The 20,049-nt window shown below is 46.1% G+C and overlaps 1 protein-coding gene and 1 long non-coding RNA gene across 3 annotated transcripts in view; one reads left to right on the top strand and one right to left on the bottom strand.

The window, feature by feature from the left end:
- Nucleotides 1-7,651, bottom strand: part of COQ8A (coenzyme Q8A) — a 43,199-nt gene extending 35,548 nt beyond the window's left edge. The window contains exon 1 of one of the 2 annotated variants that reach the window (XM_063391154.1): nt 7,510-7,651. The gene's annotated coding sequence lies outside the window, so the exon portion shown is untranslated. Of the gene's footprint in view, nt 1-7,403; nt 7,429-7,509 lie in introns of those variants that run through there. The other variant, XM_063391155.1, reaches the window with a different exon arrangement.
- A 77-nt stretch (nt 7,652-7,728) lies between these two features.
- LOC134547345 (uncharacterized) overlaps nt 7,729-20,049 on the top strand; it is a 54,490-nt gene continuing 42,169 nt past the window's right edge. Inside the window, exons 1-3 of the long non-coding RNA XR_010079449.1 lie at nt 7,729-7,792; nt 8,351-8,433; nt 18,782-18,836. This is a non-coding gene — a long non-coding RNA (uncharacterized LOC134547345). The remainder of the gene's footprint in view (nt 7,793-8,350; nt 8,434-18,781; nt 18,837-20,049) is intronic.

The following is a 20,049-nucleotide window of genomic DNA, read 5'->3' as shown; positions in this document are numbered from 1 at the left end:
CTGTTGAGTAATTTAAAAAACAAAACAACATAACACAAAATAACTGACCTAAGAAAAAACATGAAAAAATCCCCCCAAACAAAACCAGAGCAGTTTTACAGCAGCCCATATTCCCCCTCTCAGGTTTACAGTTTTAGCTGCCTTCTTTATCTTCAACTTTTATGCTAAATAAATGAAAATAAATCATAAAATAATATTAGCTTGGACAGGTGGTAGGGCAAATAATTAGATATCACACATCAGGAAGAGAAAACAGCCTCTACATCTTCACTCCCTCCATTATCCTTTATTACAATCACTGTTATCTTAGTTGTATCTAAACAAGGACTAAAACTCTGTGTTATAACCACCCACACCATCAGAGCAAGTGTGGCAAGAGTATACTGAAATAAAAATAATCAACACCACAAACAAGATGCAGAAGGCCAGATACTCAGGGCATTGTTACATGGCCATGAACCAACAGTAGACTAAGTTCAATATAACTATTACTCATTAAGCTGCTCTGTAACTGTTCTTTTACAGATTTCTTTTCCATTTCTTTTTAGGTTTGTTGCCATACCAACCCTTTCATGCGATCCTTTCATTCATGGCCTTTTTCAGTTCCATCACACACCTCCCCACCAGTTCCTTTGATACCAGATTGCCAGGTCCCTGCCTAGATGTATTTTCATTAGCTGGATTCCTTGGGTTGCAGCTGACCCAAATTTTAGCCATGCAGGGCACAAAACCAGCATTTTAAAGGAAGAAGTTGCCATCATCCTTTAAATCAAACTGAAAACCCACTTTGCTTATCCTTCATTCTTCCCTTTCCCGTAACCCCTACACATTGCAGGTTCAAGAGAAACATCTTTAAAGATGTGACCCATAACAGAAGTAAGGACCCCTACATTTGATCCTGCCCTGTGGCTTGCACTCAAGCCCCCTTAAGCCGAATTCATCAAGTCTCTGAAAGCTGCTTTACAACCACCCTTGCAAAAAGCAGTTTGCCAATGCCATTTAAAACAAACACCTTTGAAGGGCAGGCGGAACTGGTTTGCTCCCTGATCACTTCAATAGCAGTACACACACTGATAAAAACAGGCTGCTTGGCAGACAAATGCCTCTTTCCACCAAAATTCAGAAGGCTTAGCACTTATTTTTGGCAAATGACAGCTAGTTCAAAACCAAATTTTCCCCATAAATGGCTTGACAAACCTAAGAGTTAAAAGAATGCTTGGACACTTTAAAAGTAAGCAAAGCCTGTTTTATTTTAGGCACAGATACATCTGTGCAAAGTGAATGCTATGGACCAACAGTCCTGTTTACTTCTTTCTGGACAATGTCTGGGGACATGCAATAGCACAGTCACAGCCACATGCCTGGAACTAACACAGTATGCTTCTACCCACAGATTTGGAAAGAATCTGCACAGACCTAGAAATAATTTAGCCATGATTAGGATTTACCACAATTAAGAGAGTGCACGCCTCATTACAGGTCACTTCTGATATGCCTTGACACAGTACACTAATAAATCCTGTCCTGGGCACACGCTGTTTGCTGTTACACTGAGGTAGATCCAGCTCAGCTCCTGTCATTTTAAGGTCAATGCTCCTTCACTTTTCCCCAAGAACATGATCTCTGTCTGCTCCTGAGAATTAAGTTCTTTGCAGTTTGGGGCCCAAAATAAAAAAAAAATTTAAAAAGGTACATTTACCTTATTTGCAAGGCAAAAAGTTTTGAGCCATGGGGATGGATTTCAATCTGGAGTTTTATTTATACCCAACACGTGACCTTTGCATTACCTCTGTTACCAAGAGGAAAGGGAGAAAGAATACGAGGACAAGAAAAAAAAAGGGGGTTCTCTCCTGTTTGCACAGCGGGCTGTGCTTGTAAGTGCATTGCACTGCATTCTCTGCATAACTCAGAAGCCTTAAGTGTAACTTTAATCACATGAATGATTCTGATAAACTCTGGATTAATGTTACTTGCCATGCACGTAGATCATTCACTCAGCAATGATAATAGCATTTTAAAATCAAAACGGAGCATGACCTCCAAGCACACAGATTAATATGAGATTCTGGCAGATACAATATTTGAAGCATGTACTTAAGAAACAGAACTACTACAAGATGAAACCTTTATTTAGGTTTATGGCAAGTTTACACAAAAGCGCAGTTCACTAATGCCAAGTCACCCCATCAATAGTAACATCCATCATTACTTGAGAAGACAAATCCCTCACATCCATGGAATAACTCTATCTAGCAGTATTTATAAAAAGGTTACACTAAAGCTTTTCACTGACCAAACCCAAACGCTGAGCTTCAAACAAAATCTGAGCACTACAAACACCTTCCCCAAGCCTGCAGGGCAGCTCTATTCTCTCAGTCACCTCAACAGTTAGAGCAGAAGAGACCACGAAAGCTCAGCTCCCTCTGATGCACAGTTCTGCACAGGAATCAGCAGAGTTCCCAGAGTACTGGTCTTGTACTCTGAATTAGAATATAAATGAAGGAGGTTATCAACTAGCAGCTAATGCTTTCTGCATACATTATTATGCTACAATTGTCTTTCAAAAGCACACCAAGTCCTACTAGGAACTGGAAACAGATAAAGTGCTGTGCCTCACAAACAAGTGCAGATTCCTTTAGACTCAAATACACCACTACTTAAAGCAAGTCTTGACAAAAACAGCAGCTCTTCCTCTTGCATTTTAACACACATGCCTCTCTTCACTTATAACTCTCACAAAGCTCAGGAAAGGGGACAGTTTCACAGTTGTCTACTTTAGAGGGAAGAGAACAGGTGATCTACCCAAACTTACGCTGCTTGTCAGGCATGGGGTCAGGATCAGAATCCCAATGCTCTCCATAGTACACTCATCCTTACAGCACATAGCCTATGCCTAAAAGTCCTCTAAACACCCACCTCTACAGATCAAAGACAAACAAGGATTTAGAGCTGGTTTGCTGACCACCTAAACAATATATTGCCAGCAGTCACTATTAAATGCCTCCCCAGCAGTGGCTTCTAGCCAGACCCCTTCTAAGAGGTTACACAGCCTGTAACTGTCTGCACACCTGCTCTCCCTCAGGTGTCAGAAGGTATTTTGCCTATCAGCCTTTGTGTACACCAGGACAGACCCCTGCACACCCCACCCTGAGTCACTGTTACCAGTCCCTAAGCGGTGCCCGCACAGGTCTCTGGGTGGCAAACACAGCCCTGTGCTGAGAGCAATCCCTCTGACACCGCTGAGAGCAGCGGGCAAACGCCACAGCCACTGATCCCACTACTGATCCTACACGCATTCGTGTCTGTATAGATCTCATGGCTTCCAACCTTGCCCTGGAAGCTGCAGCTAGGTTCCAATTTAGCAACTTACCGCACATCCTAATCTATTCATAGCCCCCTGGCATACCAGCGCCCTGGCTGTGCGAGCTTTCATTTTTCTGGCTGTGCCAAATCCTCCTTACAAGAAGAGGACCATAGGCAAAAAAAGACTACCTCAAGAAGGTATAAACTGATCTCTGTGCTGCAGGGGAACATGGTCTATCAGAACCTGCAGCTCCTGCATGGAAGCTCTGCCACAGACAAGTTATTTCTGTTGGCTCCTGCCCCCCACAAGTGGGGACTTTTGACATCAGGGTAAATGAGAGTAACGAGCTCTGTGTTTCTATTACAGCTAAGCCTAACCTGCAAGTTCTCACCCTGATACAGAATCTGTAATCTACAATGGTTTATGCTCTCTATGTATAGACTTTATGAAATCACATTCTGCATAATATAAATACATCGCCTTTCCAAACTAGAAAAACCAAAGCTTTTTGCAGCTTATACAGTTGCCTTTGATAAATACCAGAACTCTTAGAGTGAATTCTGAAAGGCCACACTCCACAAAGCTTTGCTATGCAATGTGAAATTGTTGGCTTACTGATTTCAGGAGGGTTCTCTAAAAGAAACAATCCACTTGCAGTTTACTGCCCAGTCATTGTCTCTTCCATCTCTTCCCTAATCCCAACTACTCTGTTGATGAGTTTTTTGACCATATCAAATTACGATGAGGATTTAATCCTTCCAAATGGCACAATCCAGACAGCAGGAGAGCTGTGACATTTCTGAACAATGTCCCAAGCCTATTTATAGTCCACTTGTTCAGCAGATGCAGAAAAAATCCAAGGCGTGCAACTGGTTAAAAAGGAGTCAGGAATAGCAATAAAAGGGGCCATGTAAAGATCTAATCAACACTGAAAACCAGGACAAACTACAGAAGCAAAACAAACACAGTAGGAGAACTTTGTAAGTGGAAGTTATCACCTGCACATCACAGCTCTAGGGCCATACAGACCACAAGCAGATCATCTTTCCCTGTGTCTCCACAAAAAGAATCTACACAGTCTTCAAGAAAAAGACAAAGTCTTATGCAGCTTCCTGAAAAAAAATCTGTTTTTAAACTGTGGGTATGCATGCAGACTTGTTTAAACAGACATATAGACTTGTAAAGTTTCTAAAAGCCAGCTCCACAGACTGACAGCTAAGTTTTTCAGAGCAAGTAATGTCATTTTCTATGCTGCGAGAAGCACACAGAACATTTCAAAGACTGGGTAGCTGGGAACTGAACATGTTTCATTTAGCTCTGTTCCTCTAATGACTCACAAAACACAAAAGCAATTAAAATGCCATTAAAATAAAGTGCAGAAACACAACTGTGCAAAGAAAGGGCAAAACTCATGCAACCTGTTATTTCTTGGATCTTTGTCACCAGCTCAGATTGATCTAATTTTGCCATCTACTAAACAGGGAAAGGGGAGGTGAGAGGAACAAAACAAGTGGCATGTAAAAACCTGAGAAAGATAAAAAATTGAATCTGAAGATAGGAATGTGCCTGTAAAACAAGCTTTCACTGCTGGGTGAGAAAGCAGACAGTGATTGAACCCACACCCTCAAACAACTGTGCTTCACTGCCAGCTTGCATTTTAGCTCCATATGCAGATAACTGATTTTCCTCTTCAGGTCCTGAAGGAAAGCAGGCACTCATAGCACAAAGCAGCACTTTTAGCACTTTTATAAAATCAGCTGAAAGAGAAGCTACTCTTCTTCTAAAGTTGCTCTGTTCCAGAATATACAGCTCCTTAAGGTAAAAAGCTTCCTCTTTCTTCAGCAGTTTTAGAGGGAGAAGACAAGATGACCTACATCATACTGGAGACATGATTACTAAATACTGCTTCAGACTCACTACCTCCATCCTGGGCTGGAATGTTCACTCAGCAGGACAGATTTAAGGAAAAAGAGAAATGCTTATTCATGCACCAATCTAAGTCCTGAGATGCATTTGGCAAGCCACCTGGATCAAACAATTTATACCACGCACACTGACACACAAGATGACAGACCATGAGACAAACGCCATCCCCTGCACCCTGGTTAATACAATGAAGAAAAAACACGTGCAGACTGAAAAAACCCACCAACCTCTACCTAAAAAATCGCAACTCCATAAGCAATCAACTGATTTTAACATAAAAGAATTAAGAAGTGGGAATTCAGGTCCTGTCCCTTGTTCCCTCTCAGTTTCCAGAAAAATAATACCGCCTGACAAACAGGGTGTGAAACAACAGACCACCACTTGCCTTTAAAAGGACTACTGGAAGACTAGAAGCCAAAACAAGTTCTGTTCTTGCTGCATGGATGCACTGAGCTATTATTAACTTGTGTTAACTATCAGAAATGAATTAACCAGAGGTGCACTACACAGCACAGAATTCCCCTTGGCAGGAATGAAACAAGGTGATCAGCACTTGGACAGTAAAGGTGTGAGGCAATTCTCCACAGATGGCCTTTTCTTCTACTGGTCTCACTACTTCATTATTAAAAGGGACACGCTGTCAAAGCACAGCAGGTCACCCATTTTTTTTCCCAGCTCAAGTAAGACTGGACAATATAAAAATGTTTATTCTAAGCATATCTTATTCAGGTTTACCAAGGTCACTGATAACTAACAGCAATGAAAAAAACATCTAGAGAATACAAAAAGGACTCTCCTGGTCCAAGAGCAAGAAGGTTCTTGCTTGCTGCAGCTCCTGTGAACTGCAGCTAAACTCCCTCTGACAACATATGAATGTTCTTATCCCATGACAGAGAAATGCAAACCTGCCGATATACCCTTAGACACCAATCTGCATTCAGTTTGTATAAAGAAAAAATTCTTAAGCCCTTCTAAACTCTTTCATTGAGCTACTATTGACTTTGGCCACTACCCTTCTGCACCCAGTGCTAAGGCTTATTTTGCATATTCTGTAGTCTAGTAAAACAATCCAATTTAAAGACAAGCAACTCAGAAAAAAACCCAGAAATTGTTAGGTTAATTCTTTTTAGGAAAATTGTAATTTCAGTTATTGAAAGAAAAGTTTTAATTTCCTTTCATAAAACTGACCACAAAGTTTGGATTTTCATTGCATGGAGGTGAATACAGAGAATCTCCCCACCTCCATTTCTGCTAGGTGGAACATAACCTTGTTGGGCTATCAGAAATAGTGCTATTTCTTATGATACAGTCCTGCAGAAATCAAGTGGTCAGTAACCATGAAAACATTATACAAACCCAGCTTTCGTATCTGTAGGTATTTATAGGTTGCTTGCTCGAAGTCTGTTTAGTTTTAAAACTAAGTATCTCCCCAACAGCTCCTGTTCACAGTGTTACAGAGACTTTACAAGTCTGTCTGTAAGAAGAAAGATTACGCCCTCAGGCACTTTAACCAGAGGCAGGGGGCTCACAGGGTGGGTTTTTTTACCTCTATTTCAGCTACAAGCAAAGCTTTAAAAACAGCCAGCAGCTTTATTGTACATCCATCCCCAACCAGACGCGCGGATCGGTCCCAGCGACAGAGAGGAGCGAGGCTCCAAGGCGGAGCAGCCCGAAAAGCTGCACAGCACCAGATTCTCGTGATGTCCTCGGGCGAGGCGGAACGGCGGAACTGCGCCTTTTCCCTGACCCCTTCGGCTGTCCTCCCCGCTCACCTGCCCGGGTGCGCTGAGGCGCCGGCCCCGCTCCCGGCCCGGCGCTGCCGAGCGCGGGGCTCCGGAGGGCAGGAGGCGGGACCGGCCGGGCCCGCTCTCACCCCGGCGGGACGCGGCCAAGGGCACGGGAAGGCCGCAGCCCCGGGCGCCTCCTGCCCGGGCGCAGCTCCGCTGCCCCGCGGCCGCCATCCACCGCGGGACCCCGCACACGTCCCCCCGCCGGGGAGCGCGCCCCGGGCGAGCGACCCCCGGCCCGAGGCGCCGCGCCGGGCACGGCCGTCCTCCCCGCGGCAGCACCGCCACCGCCATCACCCGCACCCCTTCCCGCACGGCTCCCCCGCACCGCAACGGACCAAACCCCACGGCCGGGGCACCGCCACAGCCGGGGGCACCACCACTACCGGGTGCTCCACTGCCGCCACCCCGCCGCCAGCCCAGCCCAGCCCAGCTCAGCAAGCTCAGCCCAGCCCGGCCCGTCCTCCTCGCCGCCGCGGTCGCTTCCGATACCCTGGCCCGGCACAGCGCAGCGGCCCCCGGCTCCGCTCCCTGGGCTCTGCTCGGCTCCGCTCCGCTCGGCGGCCGCGGCCCGGGCCCGCACTCCTGTTCACCGCCGCCACCGCCCCCGGCCGCGGCCCGGCCGCGCGCCCCGCCCCCGCCGCGCCCCCATTGGCGGAGCCCGCGCGCCCCGCGTCTCCGCCAATGGGCGGCGGCGCTGGGCGGGGCTCGCGCGGGGCGGGGCGGGCCCGGCGCGGCGCGCGCGGCGGCTGCAGGAGGACGTGAGGCCCGTGAGGTCCGTGCGGCGGTGGGCGGGGGGGCGCGGGCCGGGCGAGGCGTGAGGAGCGTGTGCTGCGAGCGGGGCGGCGGCGGCCGCCGGCTGTCGGCGCTGGGCCGGCTCCCCCCGGGCTGGGCTTCTGCAGCGAATGGGGACCGGCCCTGTCGCGGTGTCAGTCGGAGGTGGCGGCGTCTCGCCGCGGTCCCGGCTGGAGGGGTGGGGGAGGGTGCTCCCGCCGTGGGAAAGGATGGGATGGGCAGCGCTGGCACCCCACGGCTGAGGTGGGCTGGGGAGGCCGGGGTGCCTCTGCTCAGGCGGTCCCACATTAGTGGGACACAGTCCCCATTAATGTGCATGAGGAGATGGGCAGGAGCCCCGCGCCCGACAGGCTCCGGGGGAATCCCGGGCGAAGGGACCAGCTCCCAGTTCCTGGCGCTCCGTGTCCAGGAAAGCTTTATTTGTGGCTGCCTGTGTGGTTGTGCAGAGCATCGTCTCGGGCACACTGAGAATTACTCAGGTTGTTGGGAAATGCTCGTAAGCACGTTGGAAACCAATGCAGTGGCTTGTTCCCTACAGGTCGATCCCAGGGATGTGGCGTCCCACAGAGGCTGCAAGGGGCTCGCAGCGACAGCCGGCTCCGAGCGTGTCTGGATGCTCTGGTAAGCGCCCGCCGCTGTCAGCAACTTTCCCGTCTGAAAAATAACAATACAGGCGTTCTGGTGCATTTGCCACATGGCTGCGTCAGTGCGGGAGGACATTCGGATGAGGTTTGGGGATTAAATCATTCATTTCTTCCTAAACCGAACAGGATTCATAATCCTTCTCTAGCAGTGGCATAACTTGCAGGAGTGACCAACAAACAGCCCTGAGCTTGAATTTCACCATTATCAATTTCTTCCTTTGGCCGATCTTTTCAGCTAAATAGTAGCTTGAATTGAGCACTTAAATCCACACCAGAGGACCTGTATCTAAGTCAGTAGGAATTGCGCGGATGCTGAGGATTTGTGAAGAAGGAAAATGAATAAATGGTCTGCTGTAAGTGTGTAGAGTGGTTTAGCTAAAAAACCTGTGAATATTACTGCCAACCTGCTATTGCCAAAGTTGCCCTCCTCTGCACAGGGAGACAATTATTATCTCCAGCTGCTCAGACTGAGGATTGTTTAGGGTATGCTGGTATTTATGATCATACCAAATATTGTTCAAGCATTACACATATTCCTTCATGATTTTTTTAATAAAAATATTTGCATCTCCCCCAAGCCCCTCTCAGCTTCCCACATAAGCCATGAGGAGGTCTCTGTAAGGCATTGAACAGACAGCTACAAGTAAATTTAGCAAAACTCATCACCCAAACATTATCAGATTAGAAACCAGACCCAGTGAGGACTAGGAAGGCTGGATTTGAAACTGAAAGGTGAAAAAGAAACAGTTCCCTGGGAAAGGCACATTATTGAATTAATTGCCTAACACACAGGCTATGTGTAGACAAAATATATCTGAAATGGAAAGGGCAAACATGACACTTTAATTTTTTTTTTTGCTAAAGGGATGGAGATTCAATATGTAGATGAAGCAGAAACATGACTTCTAATAAGATACCAGCCTTGAAAAGTTTTATCAAAAAATGCCCGCCTTTCTTAATTTCAATACTCACACCTGTAGAAATTCACACAAATTAATTGTTATATTTGTGATTAGGTTCGTACTATTTCTAATAAAGATCATATCTAACGAGGGAAAGGTTTCTAATGACACGCTCTTATCTATTCCTGTACTGAATTTGGATGTCAGTGCTCAGTTTCTGTGTAGCATCACTTTGCTTGCATCAGCTCGGCATTAATTGTGAAACATCTTACTCACTGTGCTGAGCACGGAGACGAGGAGGGTTTCTGCATGAGCAGGCTGCCATAGTGTGAGATGGAGGCAGCACAAGCACAGGGTGAAGCTCTCCTCATCTCTCAAAGACAGGCCTGGCTGGCTCCCTTTATTCACACGTGGTAAACAGTTTGATATTTCTGCCACTGCTGTTCAATTTGCATCACGCCTTCTCCTGCCAGACATTCTGCAGCCTTAAAAGACCCATTGAACTTGAGCTCAGGGCTCGCTCTTTCTGTACTTAAAGAAGAGAGAAGTGTCTGTATTCCCACCTAATTTGGAGGGCAAAGAGGTAGGGCTGAAAGCTGAAGTTGCTGGGAAAAAATAGTGTATACCCCTCTTTGTTACTTTTTAGTTCTTAGGGGGAATAGGGACACCCAAGACTCAATCCAGAATCCAGAGGCTAATTCTTGTGGGGATGGTTGCCTACTTTGTCCAAAATCCTGAATAAAAAGTTGAACATGATGTATGTGAAGCACTGGGGGAACTGTTCCATGGCAGATCTCCCTGTAAACTGAAGAAAAATGGTAATAGGGAAAAATATTGTCAGTATTTGGGATTGGTTTAGTAGTACCAATTATGAGATTGGTAAAAAAAAAATAAGAAGGGGCAGAGTGTTGTGCTTAGAGAATAGACCAGGGAGTCATCCTTTTCTTCAGGAAGGGTTCCAGTGGTTTATGTACCAGCCTTATTGGCTGTTCCTCTGGGCTTTGGGGTGTTCAAATTCAGGTTCCCTTCTCTGCTTGTGAAGGGTTAACAGCACCCGACCCGCACTGAGACCCTAATAATTCTGCATACTCTTGTCTTCTCTCTTCTTACTCATATTATCTAGTGGGAAAGTTCAGCAAGAGGAACTGAGGATGGAGCACTCCTCCAATCCCATCCAAATCCCAGACAAATATGCAGTCAGGCCTTGTGCAGACTGTGCCATGTCCAGGCCAGGAGACAGGGACAGGAATCCTGTGGGGATCGGCCCAGGCTGCCCCATTCTGGTTTTGTGCTCTCCACCAAAGCAGTGTAGGTGAAACAGCAGCTTTGTCCAGGCACTGAATCTGTGCAGGGTTTGTGTAGAAACTGATCTGCTGAGTGTGCTATGCAAACATTAACACATAAAGCCCTTCAGGCAGTGTAGAGGGAAGAATTCTAGTCCCTATAGAGAGTCCCTTTTTACAAGGGCCTGTAGGGAGAGGACAAGGAGAAATGGATTCAAACTGAAAGAGAGCAGGCTTAGGATAGATATTAAAAAGAAATTCTTTACTCTGAGGGTGGTGAGGCACTGGCACAGGTTTCCCAGAGAAGCTGTGGCTGCCCCATCCTGGAAGTGTTCTGGCCAGGTTGGACAAGGCTTGGAGCAACCTGGTCTCGTGGAAGGTGCTCCTGCCCATGGCAGAGGGTTGGAACTAGTCAAGCTTTTAAGGCCTCTTCCAACCCAAACTATTCTATCATTCTATGAAACTTCTTTGTAAAAATCTAAACATTGACATCCATTTGTGCTTTAGTGCCTCCAGTGGGATGTGGCAGCAGAATGAGGTTGTTGCAAGTTAAAAGGTTTTGTGTCAGTGTCTAAATCTCATGTAATTTTTGTGCTGCAAACCTGCACTCTTTTGCAGTGTGTGCAGTGCAGAGCTGAATTTTCAGGGCAAGCCAAAGCAGTCCTGTGAAAGAGCAAGTTCCTAGACTTCGAGGAGTCTCTTGATTAGGTATAATAACAATAAGTGAACATTATTAATAAATCAGCTAAAAAACATTTTTTGCAACACAGCTGTCATTTACTTCTTGTAGCTTGTTTGGTAGTGTTCTATTCAGTCAAATTTCAATATACTCACTGCCTTATCTAGAAACATTTCTAGCAAGAAACTTATAACTATGAGGAATATATAAATCAATCTTTTATTTAATTATAATAAAATCATTATGAGTTTTATTATAGTAATATTAATATTATAAAACTATAAATACTACAATGATCTATCAATCCTCATATATAAATATAATCAAAATTATAATAAATTTAAACTATAACTAGTAGTTACAATTTAACTAGTGTGGGAGTCCCTTAGAGGCTTCTCCCTACTAATGTTAAAATGTCTTGTTCAAGATTATTTAATTCTCAAAATATCCTAATTTTGCAGGTCAGGGTGAAAGCCTCACATAGCAGCTGGAAGTGCTGACTCCACAGCAGATGCTTTAGCTGTGCCATCCTCTCCCCACCTGATATGGCTTGTTAATATTTATGTAATGAAGGGCTCAGTGGTGCCATTCCATGGGGTGCACAAACAGCTCTGCAGGGCTGGGGTAGGAGCAGCAAGAAGGGCACCGGGAAGGGCGAGCCCAAGGCTCGCTGGCTATGACTTCCAGCAGGGTGGGATTTTATTCCTACTCCTGTTCACTGGTAGTTCTGAGAGGAATCTGTTTGCTCACCAGAGATCAGCTCACCATGTCCTGGGTGCCAGGGAACACCCAAATAAAGCTCTGCCAGTGCTGGTGCTGACTGAAGCACCTGGTGAAAGCTGACTTCCTCAAAGCCTTGTACAAAGTGGAACATATTCCCGGAGAGGAATGAGCCAGAAGGGCTGAACTTCTACAAACAGAAGAAGTTAAGAGAACCAGAGCCTGGAAGGATGTTTGGGCCCTGCAGTAAGAAGGGCTCCATTGCAACAGAAAATTAGCAGGCAGACTACTGACCAGCAGAAAAAAATTTAATGGCGCGTCAATTAAGCAGTGATTGGTCATGTAATTAGGTTGACAAGTATCCAGGCTGTTCAGAGAACACTCAGAAATTCTCTTGCGTGGGACAGGCCCAAGCTGTTTCTCCAACCACAATATGTATGGTTGAACTCAATGAACTTGGAGATCTTTTCCAACCTTAATGAATCTGTAATATACATCACCATCCTTCTGCCGTGGTCATACAGCTAATCACAAGGCAAAAGTTGCTCTGGAAGTGTTTCCTTCAGCCCTCCTTCTCTAGGCAATTTCTGAGGCTCAGATGAGCTGCCTCTGGAGGGGTTTTGCCTTGAGTTCACTCATCTTCTCTAGAGGGCAATTTCTTCAGGGCAGATGCAATGTCTTCTCTGACTACGTAGGTTTATGGCGTTCCATCAACATAATAATGTAGGGATGATGAAGTGGAACAACTCAAGTGGAACTCACTGGACAGGTGGCTTGGTTTTAGTAGTTAGCTTGTAGGTATTTCAAAACTTTGGCAGGTGTCAGTGATGCTGTTTGTACTATGTTATTTATATGGCTTTGTGGCCAAGAATGAGAGCAAGGGCTCTCAGAGAAATGGGATCTCTCTGACTCAGTCAGTGGTAGATGCACATCCAGTATCATCATAGAATCCAAATGATGAGCTATTTTTGTTAAGCTTAGTAGTGCTCTGGTTTCTGGACTCTGTATTTTCATCCCAAAGCATTCTGGCATTCTTTGCACTTGTCCTTCCTTTTTCTCCACTCACTGCAAAGACAGAGACAAAATGACATTTGAGTTAGCACTTTAAGATGATTTAGTGCTGTCAGAAGGGGGTGGTGTGGCAGTTCTCAAGATAACTATTTTCTGTCCAAGAGGAAGATATAGTGCAGGGAGCAGGACAGATATTTCCTTGAATCACAGAATATGCTGAAGGGACCCACAAGGATCATCGAGTCCAACTTCTGGGCCTGTAAAGGACACCACAAGAATCACACCATGTGCCTGAGAGCTGACAAACACCTCTCAGATTCTGTCAGGCTTGGTGCTGTGACCACTTCCCTGGGGAGCCTGTTGCAGTGCCCAACCAGCCTCTGGCTGAAGAACCTTTTCCTAGCATCTAACCTAACTCCCCCAGCATGACTTTATGCCGTTTCCTCAGGTCGTGTCACTGGTCACCACAGAGAAATTTCATGATTCCCACCCCTGTTTTCCTTCTGGAGAATTCAGTGAGCAGCCTTGCTCTGCATAGCTGGAGAGGGCAGGGAATGCCAGTGGGGCTGCTGAAGTGCTCCGAGACCCCTGGCTGGGAGGGGGTAAGCAGAGGTGGCTGTCAGGTTCTGTGGAGGAGAGGGGACTGCTGAAGGGCTGTCTTGTTCCCTAATTGAAAAAAAAGGGAGGGTCAAGAAGACCCAGAAACCTTCCCTTTGCCTCTCTGTGCCCCTGCTCACAGCTCCCTCCTTTCCATATCACCCAGAAAGGGGCTGCTTTGGGGAAGGAAGGATGATGAAAGAAAGCACAGCTAGGTGCTACTGTCAGGGTGAGGTGGTAACAAGCCCCAACAAGCCTAAGCTACACCATGTTCCTCAGTGACAGGAGGCTGCCAGAAGGGCTGTGCAGCTCACCATGCAAACACCACCACGCCAGGCGTGGCTCTGCCTCATGCCACCCACCTCTCCAGAGTTCACCCTGTGGATGCCAAGTGTGTCCAGGGTGCTCTGGAAATTGAAGATGAGCCTGTGGGGGTGGAGTGTGTTAAGAGGACAGTGCCAGGTGAAGAGGTGCAGATACAGGAGGAAATGGAAGGAAATGGAAGGGAAGGATATCAGTCCTTGTCTTTGGGTAGTGTGTGTGGGACAATGCAGGGCAGGGACAGGCACCGTTGCCCCTGCCACTGTAGCCATTTATATAGTAAAACATTCACAATATTATACTTGCCAATTCAAATTGTGTTGCACAACAGTGTTTTTTATTGGTGTTGAGCAAACCCATTTTGAATGAGATGAAGAGTGCAGTAGCCTGATGAGCAGCTGTGTGCCTCAAGAATATGGCATTTCTGTTTCTCTGTTGGACTCAGTTAAACATTATTCAGTCTGTAATTCTTCTTTGTCTGGACTAGACAGATCAGTTGTTTCTGCTCACTGCAAATCGCATTTGCTTGCATAGTTTGGTGTTTTGTTCTCTCCCCTTGGCACCTGATTGTTTACATGTACCTCAGTCGATCCTGCATGGACAAGGTGGAAGGGATCAGTTCTTTGTAGCTTCCAGCCAGGATTCACTTTACAGATGATAACTGGCAAAGCCATTCACCCCCTGGGCAAACATGGCAAATTAATTTTGAAGCTAGGCAAACAGAAACAAGCCCTTTGCCTGCATTTAGCCGCTCTTAAAAACCTTTTGCCAAGGACAGAGGGGTTATCTGAACAGTTTGGGCAGAGTTGTTCTAAACAGGAAGGCGGGCTGGAGCCAGAGAACATGGGAGAAACAGGGTTATTTCTGAACACTTTACTGGAACTAAGAATTAACACTAGTCATCATAGTTCTGTTGGTTAATGGCAAAGTGTGCTGCCAAACTCAGCCATTGCCACAGCTTTTGGCACAGCGTTGCCATGTTCACAGAGCTGGAGAGCAGGGAGCCACCTTGCCCTAGCCTGGAATCACCCCACAGACACTGTGTTTTCTTTCACTGCCCTGAAAGCCAGTGCTTGTTCTGGCTTCCTGACTTCCTGCCTTGCTGTTCCAAACACAGCAAGGTGTGGGACAGAGACATGGAAAGCTGCAGGGTGTTTCTGAGTGCCTGTGTGGTAAATGGACAAATTCCTCCATCCACTTGCCAGACGATGATTCACAGATAGTCATGACAATTTACATCTAGCAGTCAGTCTGCAGGGATGTTGTGGCTTCAAAAACCCAAAGCCAAAACCAGTATGGGAAAGCAGGATCGTTGCTACCTTTGGATGCTGACTGACCCTTTTCCTGCTTTGCTGTGGCTATCAATCCAATTCCAGAGGCCATTTGAGCAGGACTGCATAATCTAACCTCTGCTATCTATCTGTGTCTGCCTACCTGGACAGAGAGAGACCGACCAGTGGCAGAACACCCTGACTGACACGTACCAGAGTGCAACTGAGAGGGAGACACCAGCAATTAAGGAGCCTCTGGTAGGAGTGACTGATTGAGGGACGCTCCAGACATCCAGGTTAAGCCCTTCATTTGACCCTGAGCAAATCATTCAGCTCCTATCTGTAAAATAGGGTTAATGGCATTCTTCTGTGCTGTTGTGTTCTTGATGCCTAGAGAAGTGTTTGGAAAGCCTCAGTGGAAGCACAGCAGAGTAATTTCAAATTGCTCTGTGCTAGTAGGGAAAAGGCTTTGCCTTCAGGCACAGCGGTGCTGAGAAGCAGAACTGCAGGTTCACTCTCCCATCAGCTCCCAGACACTTGTGAGATTTCCAGCCTGGAGGAGCCCAAGGTGTGAGCACAAAGATGACCCTTTCCTTCAGCAGTCCCACCACACACAGCATCTGAGGATGCAGCCTGGACAGTGACTACACCCTGCACCATCCACTCAATGCACTCTAGCAACTGTGGCTTCAGTTTAGCTGGTGGTCTGCTTTCCCAGCACAAGAAATGTTACTCTTTTCCTGAAATACAGATGTTCTCACTGTTCTGCAGCAGTGCTCCTATTTCATGACAGTGTTAAGTAGCATGTGCACACAAGAGTAGCAGAGAAGGTGCCTTAACCCTTTACATGCTAAATGCCCTCGTTTTCCCATCCTATTTAAGTCCACATTTGGAGCTTTCTTGCTTGCTCACCCAAATCACACAGGGGCAGAAATCAGGGCAATTCTTTTCCATATTAAAGAAGGAAGTTAAACAATTTTCATGCATCTTGAAACTCACAGAACACTCGGGAAGACTATTAGTACAATAGCTGGAGAACAAAAATAGCTCAAGTCTGAACTTCCCAGAATACCACAAAGACTGTATTTGGTAGGGGCTTAGAGAGAGGGCATGTATTTTCTGGCTTGCTGAGGGGATGGCATTCCTATTTAGAACAGTTCTGTTAATGCTATTGGCATTTTATTGCTGCTAACTGTTGGTACACAGGATAGGTAGCTTTTAAAATAATCCTGAATCCTACCTTCAGCTCCAGGGATCTTGCTCATCTTACACCAGTTTTGAAAGAAGGCTCATAGTCTTTCATACACACATGCAGCTCCGTGAAGTCAGGGAGAATTTCAAAAGCTTGTATTAAGCATTGTCAAGGTTGAAGATGGCATGGCACAAGTTAAATAGGCTGGATTGCTTTTCCACACTTTCACTTTATACATTGTTCCTGATCTCCTTAAATCCAAGTTAGTTGTGGAGTTAGTCATATTTTATACCAGGGTGACTAAGCTCTCCTTGCAATCACAGAAACCAGTGATCCAGGAGAAAATAGGCCTAATGCTTTTCCTACTCCACCCCCTCCTGCGGGCCAATTTCAGGAGTGCCAGGCTTCCTGGTATTTATTTCTACGCCCATCTAATCCCAAGTTGGCCGTGGGAGCTGTCACTTACCTCAGGCTGCATTTGATAGGGCTCGAACAGTTCCCAGTTTGGGAAAACTTCCACTCCATCTAGTTGGTCCCGTACCTGTCTCATGTTTCTATATCAAGGAGTTTAGCTAGTTACATTCAAAGTCTCTGTTTATTTATATCTTTTTAATAGTGAGCCACAATAGGGCTGAGCACTGACACCTCCCAAATTGTGCTCTTGGGCACCTGTCAAATGTGTTGCACAAAGAAGATAACAGTTAATATTTGTTTAACTCCTTCAGTGCTCAGGGCAAATGTCTTGCATTTGGAGTGGCAAGAGGTGGGTAATAGCAAACCTGCAGCAAAGCAATAGGTAGAAAAGAAGTAACAGTAACTTGTGTGATGGTGTTTGATGCTGTGATCTGATGTGGACAGATCTTCCTTACGTATCCAAGCTCAAACCCAAACATGGTCATGTGGCCTTCCAGTACCCAAGGGGAGCCCAAAAGAAAGAGGGAGAGGTACTTTTTACAAGGGCATGTAGTGATAGGACATGGGGGAACAGCTTCAAACTGGAAGAGGGTAAGTTAGACTAGGTATTAGGAAGAAATTCTTTGCTGTGAGGGTGGTGAGGCACTGGCCCAGGTTGCCCAGAGAAGTTGTGAATGCCCATCCCTGGCAGTGTCCAAGGCCAGGCTGGATAAAGCAGCCTGGTCTAGTAGGTGTCCTTACCCATACAAGGTACCAGTTGGAACTAGATGATTTTAAGATCCCTCCCCACCTGTCGGAGTCTAGAACATCCCTCTGGCCATGCTGGAGGGTTTGGAGACCAGACAGGGGGGTCTAGGATCTGTACAAGGGGGTCAACCAGCCTCACACAGAGCCCAGGAGGACACTGCCTCTGATCCCTGGCCATGGGAGTGAATGCCCACATTGTATGAAGAATCACAAGCTGAGACAATTCAAAATAAGTAGTATTTAGTTTATCATAGAATGTAAATGTAGAATCTAGGATTTTTAGTATATGGGGTTGAAGAGACAAGATGGAGGAATTGGGGAGTGGCCCCTGTGCTCCTTGTTCTTGCTCTCATCCCCCATCTTTTGCTGAGTTGGATTTTAGAGATTGGTTTAGAGTAGAAACGACATGTTAGCATAGGTAGTAGGTATTGGTACAATTTTGTAAATAAAAAGTACGTTGTGGATGGTGGTTGGGTCAGAGGTACCGTACATAAGGTGTGGGGCTCTCTGATCCGCCCAGTCTGCCGCGTGTCCTGCTCTGCTGGGGATGCCTTGCAGAGCTGAGAAAGAACTGAGATAATGAAGAACAAACAACCTTGGAAACATGCACTGGCGGACTCAGCTTGTCATCTCTACCTTCGGTGTGAAACACTTAGGGCAAAGAGAAGACGAAAAACCTTATTACCTCTGGGAACAGCAACCCCGAGGAGAATCTCAGGGAAAAGCAACCCTGAGACCCACCCAAACTGTTCTGATTCCATGATTTGCTTTGTTTCTCACTTGTAGAATAGGAACAGCTCATATCACTTCACCTGCCTGAGGGCAGAGGGAGAAAGGATAAATTCAATGAGGAATACCATGTGTGTTGGGGACATGTAAATAGTGTTGCAGGAGAGCTTCTGGCAAAGATACCACCTCTCTCCAGACTGCTTTCTTAGAAAGCAACTGAGTTCAAGAAAATAAGATACCCTCTGGTCCTCCTGAGGACGCAAACAACAGAGAATCATAGAATGGTTTGGTTTGGAGGGGACCTTAAAAACCATCCAGTACCAACCCCCCCTGCCATGGGCAGGAACACTTTCCATTAGACCACGTTGCCCAAAGCCCCATCCAACATTATGTAGCTTGTCCCTTGATTTCTCAGTGCCAAGAGCTGGAATGTCAGCTGTGTCCTCTTTTTTCCCCCAGATTAGCAAGACCTACTGAATAGCAGACTGGAAGCGAGAGGAAGAATGACAAATCAGTAAGTTTAATTATTCCTTTCCTTCCTGAAGATGCTCAGAAGGAATCTTTATTTATGTAATAAATTGAATTTAGCAATGCCTGACTTATGCTTGAGGCTTTGAGGACTGAGACTAGGACTGGATGATTTATTACAAAAAGAAAAGGAGGAGAAAACCCAAACAAAATGGAGTATGTAACAGCAGCATCTCATCCAGGACTGCAGTGAACATGGCTGAAACACTGAAAACAGCTGGTTTTAAATGAATTCTGCTTCAGCATGAGCTTGTTCTCACTGGAAGTCTCTCCCATGCTGGGCCAAAACTACAGCTGTGCTGGGGTGTGAGATGCCTGCCTTTTTTATTTTTCCTGCCACGAAGGAGATTCCAGGGCCTTCAGCCTCTGAAAAACAAGGGGCACACAGCAGAGTACTTTAAAATGGCTGGTACTTATCCACATAGACCTGCTGCCCTCCCGTGGCTGCCAAGGAGCATCTCTAGAGCAGAAACGGAGATCAGGGACTGAGGGAAACAATTAAGAAAAATAACTATATATTCAATTTAAACCATAACCCAGTTTGAGTTGCAAGGAAGAGGAAAGCAAACACAGTGGGATTAACTGGAAGTACTTATGAAGGCATAAACAAAGAGCCTGAACTCAGGTTTTATGAATGAGACCATGAGCATCAAATGAAAGCTGTGGGCTTCCACAAGGAGCATCTGGGGTTTTTTTCATTAAGACTGTGATGCTTCTTGTGCATCCTCTGAGGACAGGGCTCATCTCCAGTCTTTTGTTTTAAGTCAGCAAACACTTAAACAAAACAACCTCAGACCTCCCACCAAAAGTTTCACTGGGGGGTTGCATTAGGCAGGCTCACTGCTACATTTTTGTTCATGGACTTGGCTTCAGTCTTGGATCTTAGAGACTGATGTATGCTCAAGCTACATTTGAGACCAGATGCGATGAAACATTCCTTTTGGACTGGAGAGGAGGGGTGAGTGTGACCGGGATCACACAGGAAAATGCCAACACATGGCACCTCCTTTAGGACTTCAGATGTCGAGTGACACCAGCATCAAGAAAAGTGTCAGCCCAGTGTACCTGGCAGCTGTGCTGTTTCAGGGATGCACATCAGGGGGAACAGCAGGATTTCTTCAGAGCATGCAGCAAGCTGACACCGGTAAGTGAACACATTAGGCAGACAAATGCTTTGCTGGTTCAAATTGCCAGGTCAC

Source organism: Prinia subflava, chromosome 2, assembly GCF_021018805.1.
Source record: "Prinia subflava isolate CZ2003 ecotype Zambia chromosome 2, Cam_Psub_1.2, whole genome shotgun sequence".
In the NCBI taxonomy this organism is placed as follows: domain Eukaryota; kingdom Metazoa; phylum Chordata; class Aves; order Passeriformes; family Cisticolidae; genus Prinia; species Prinia subflava.
This window is presented reverse-complemented; position numbering and strand designations above follow the sequence as displayed.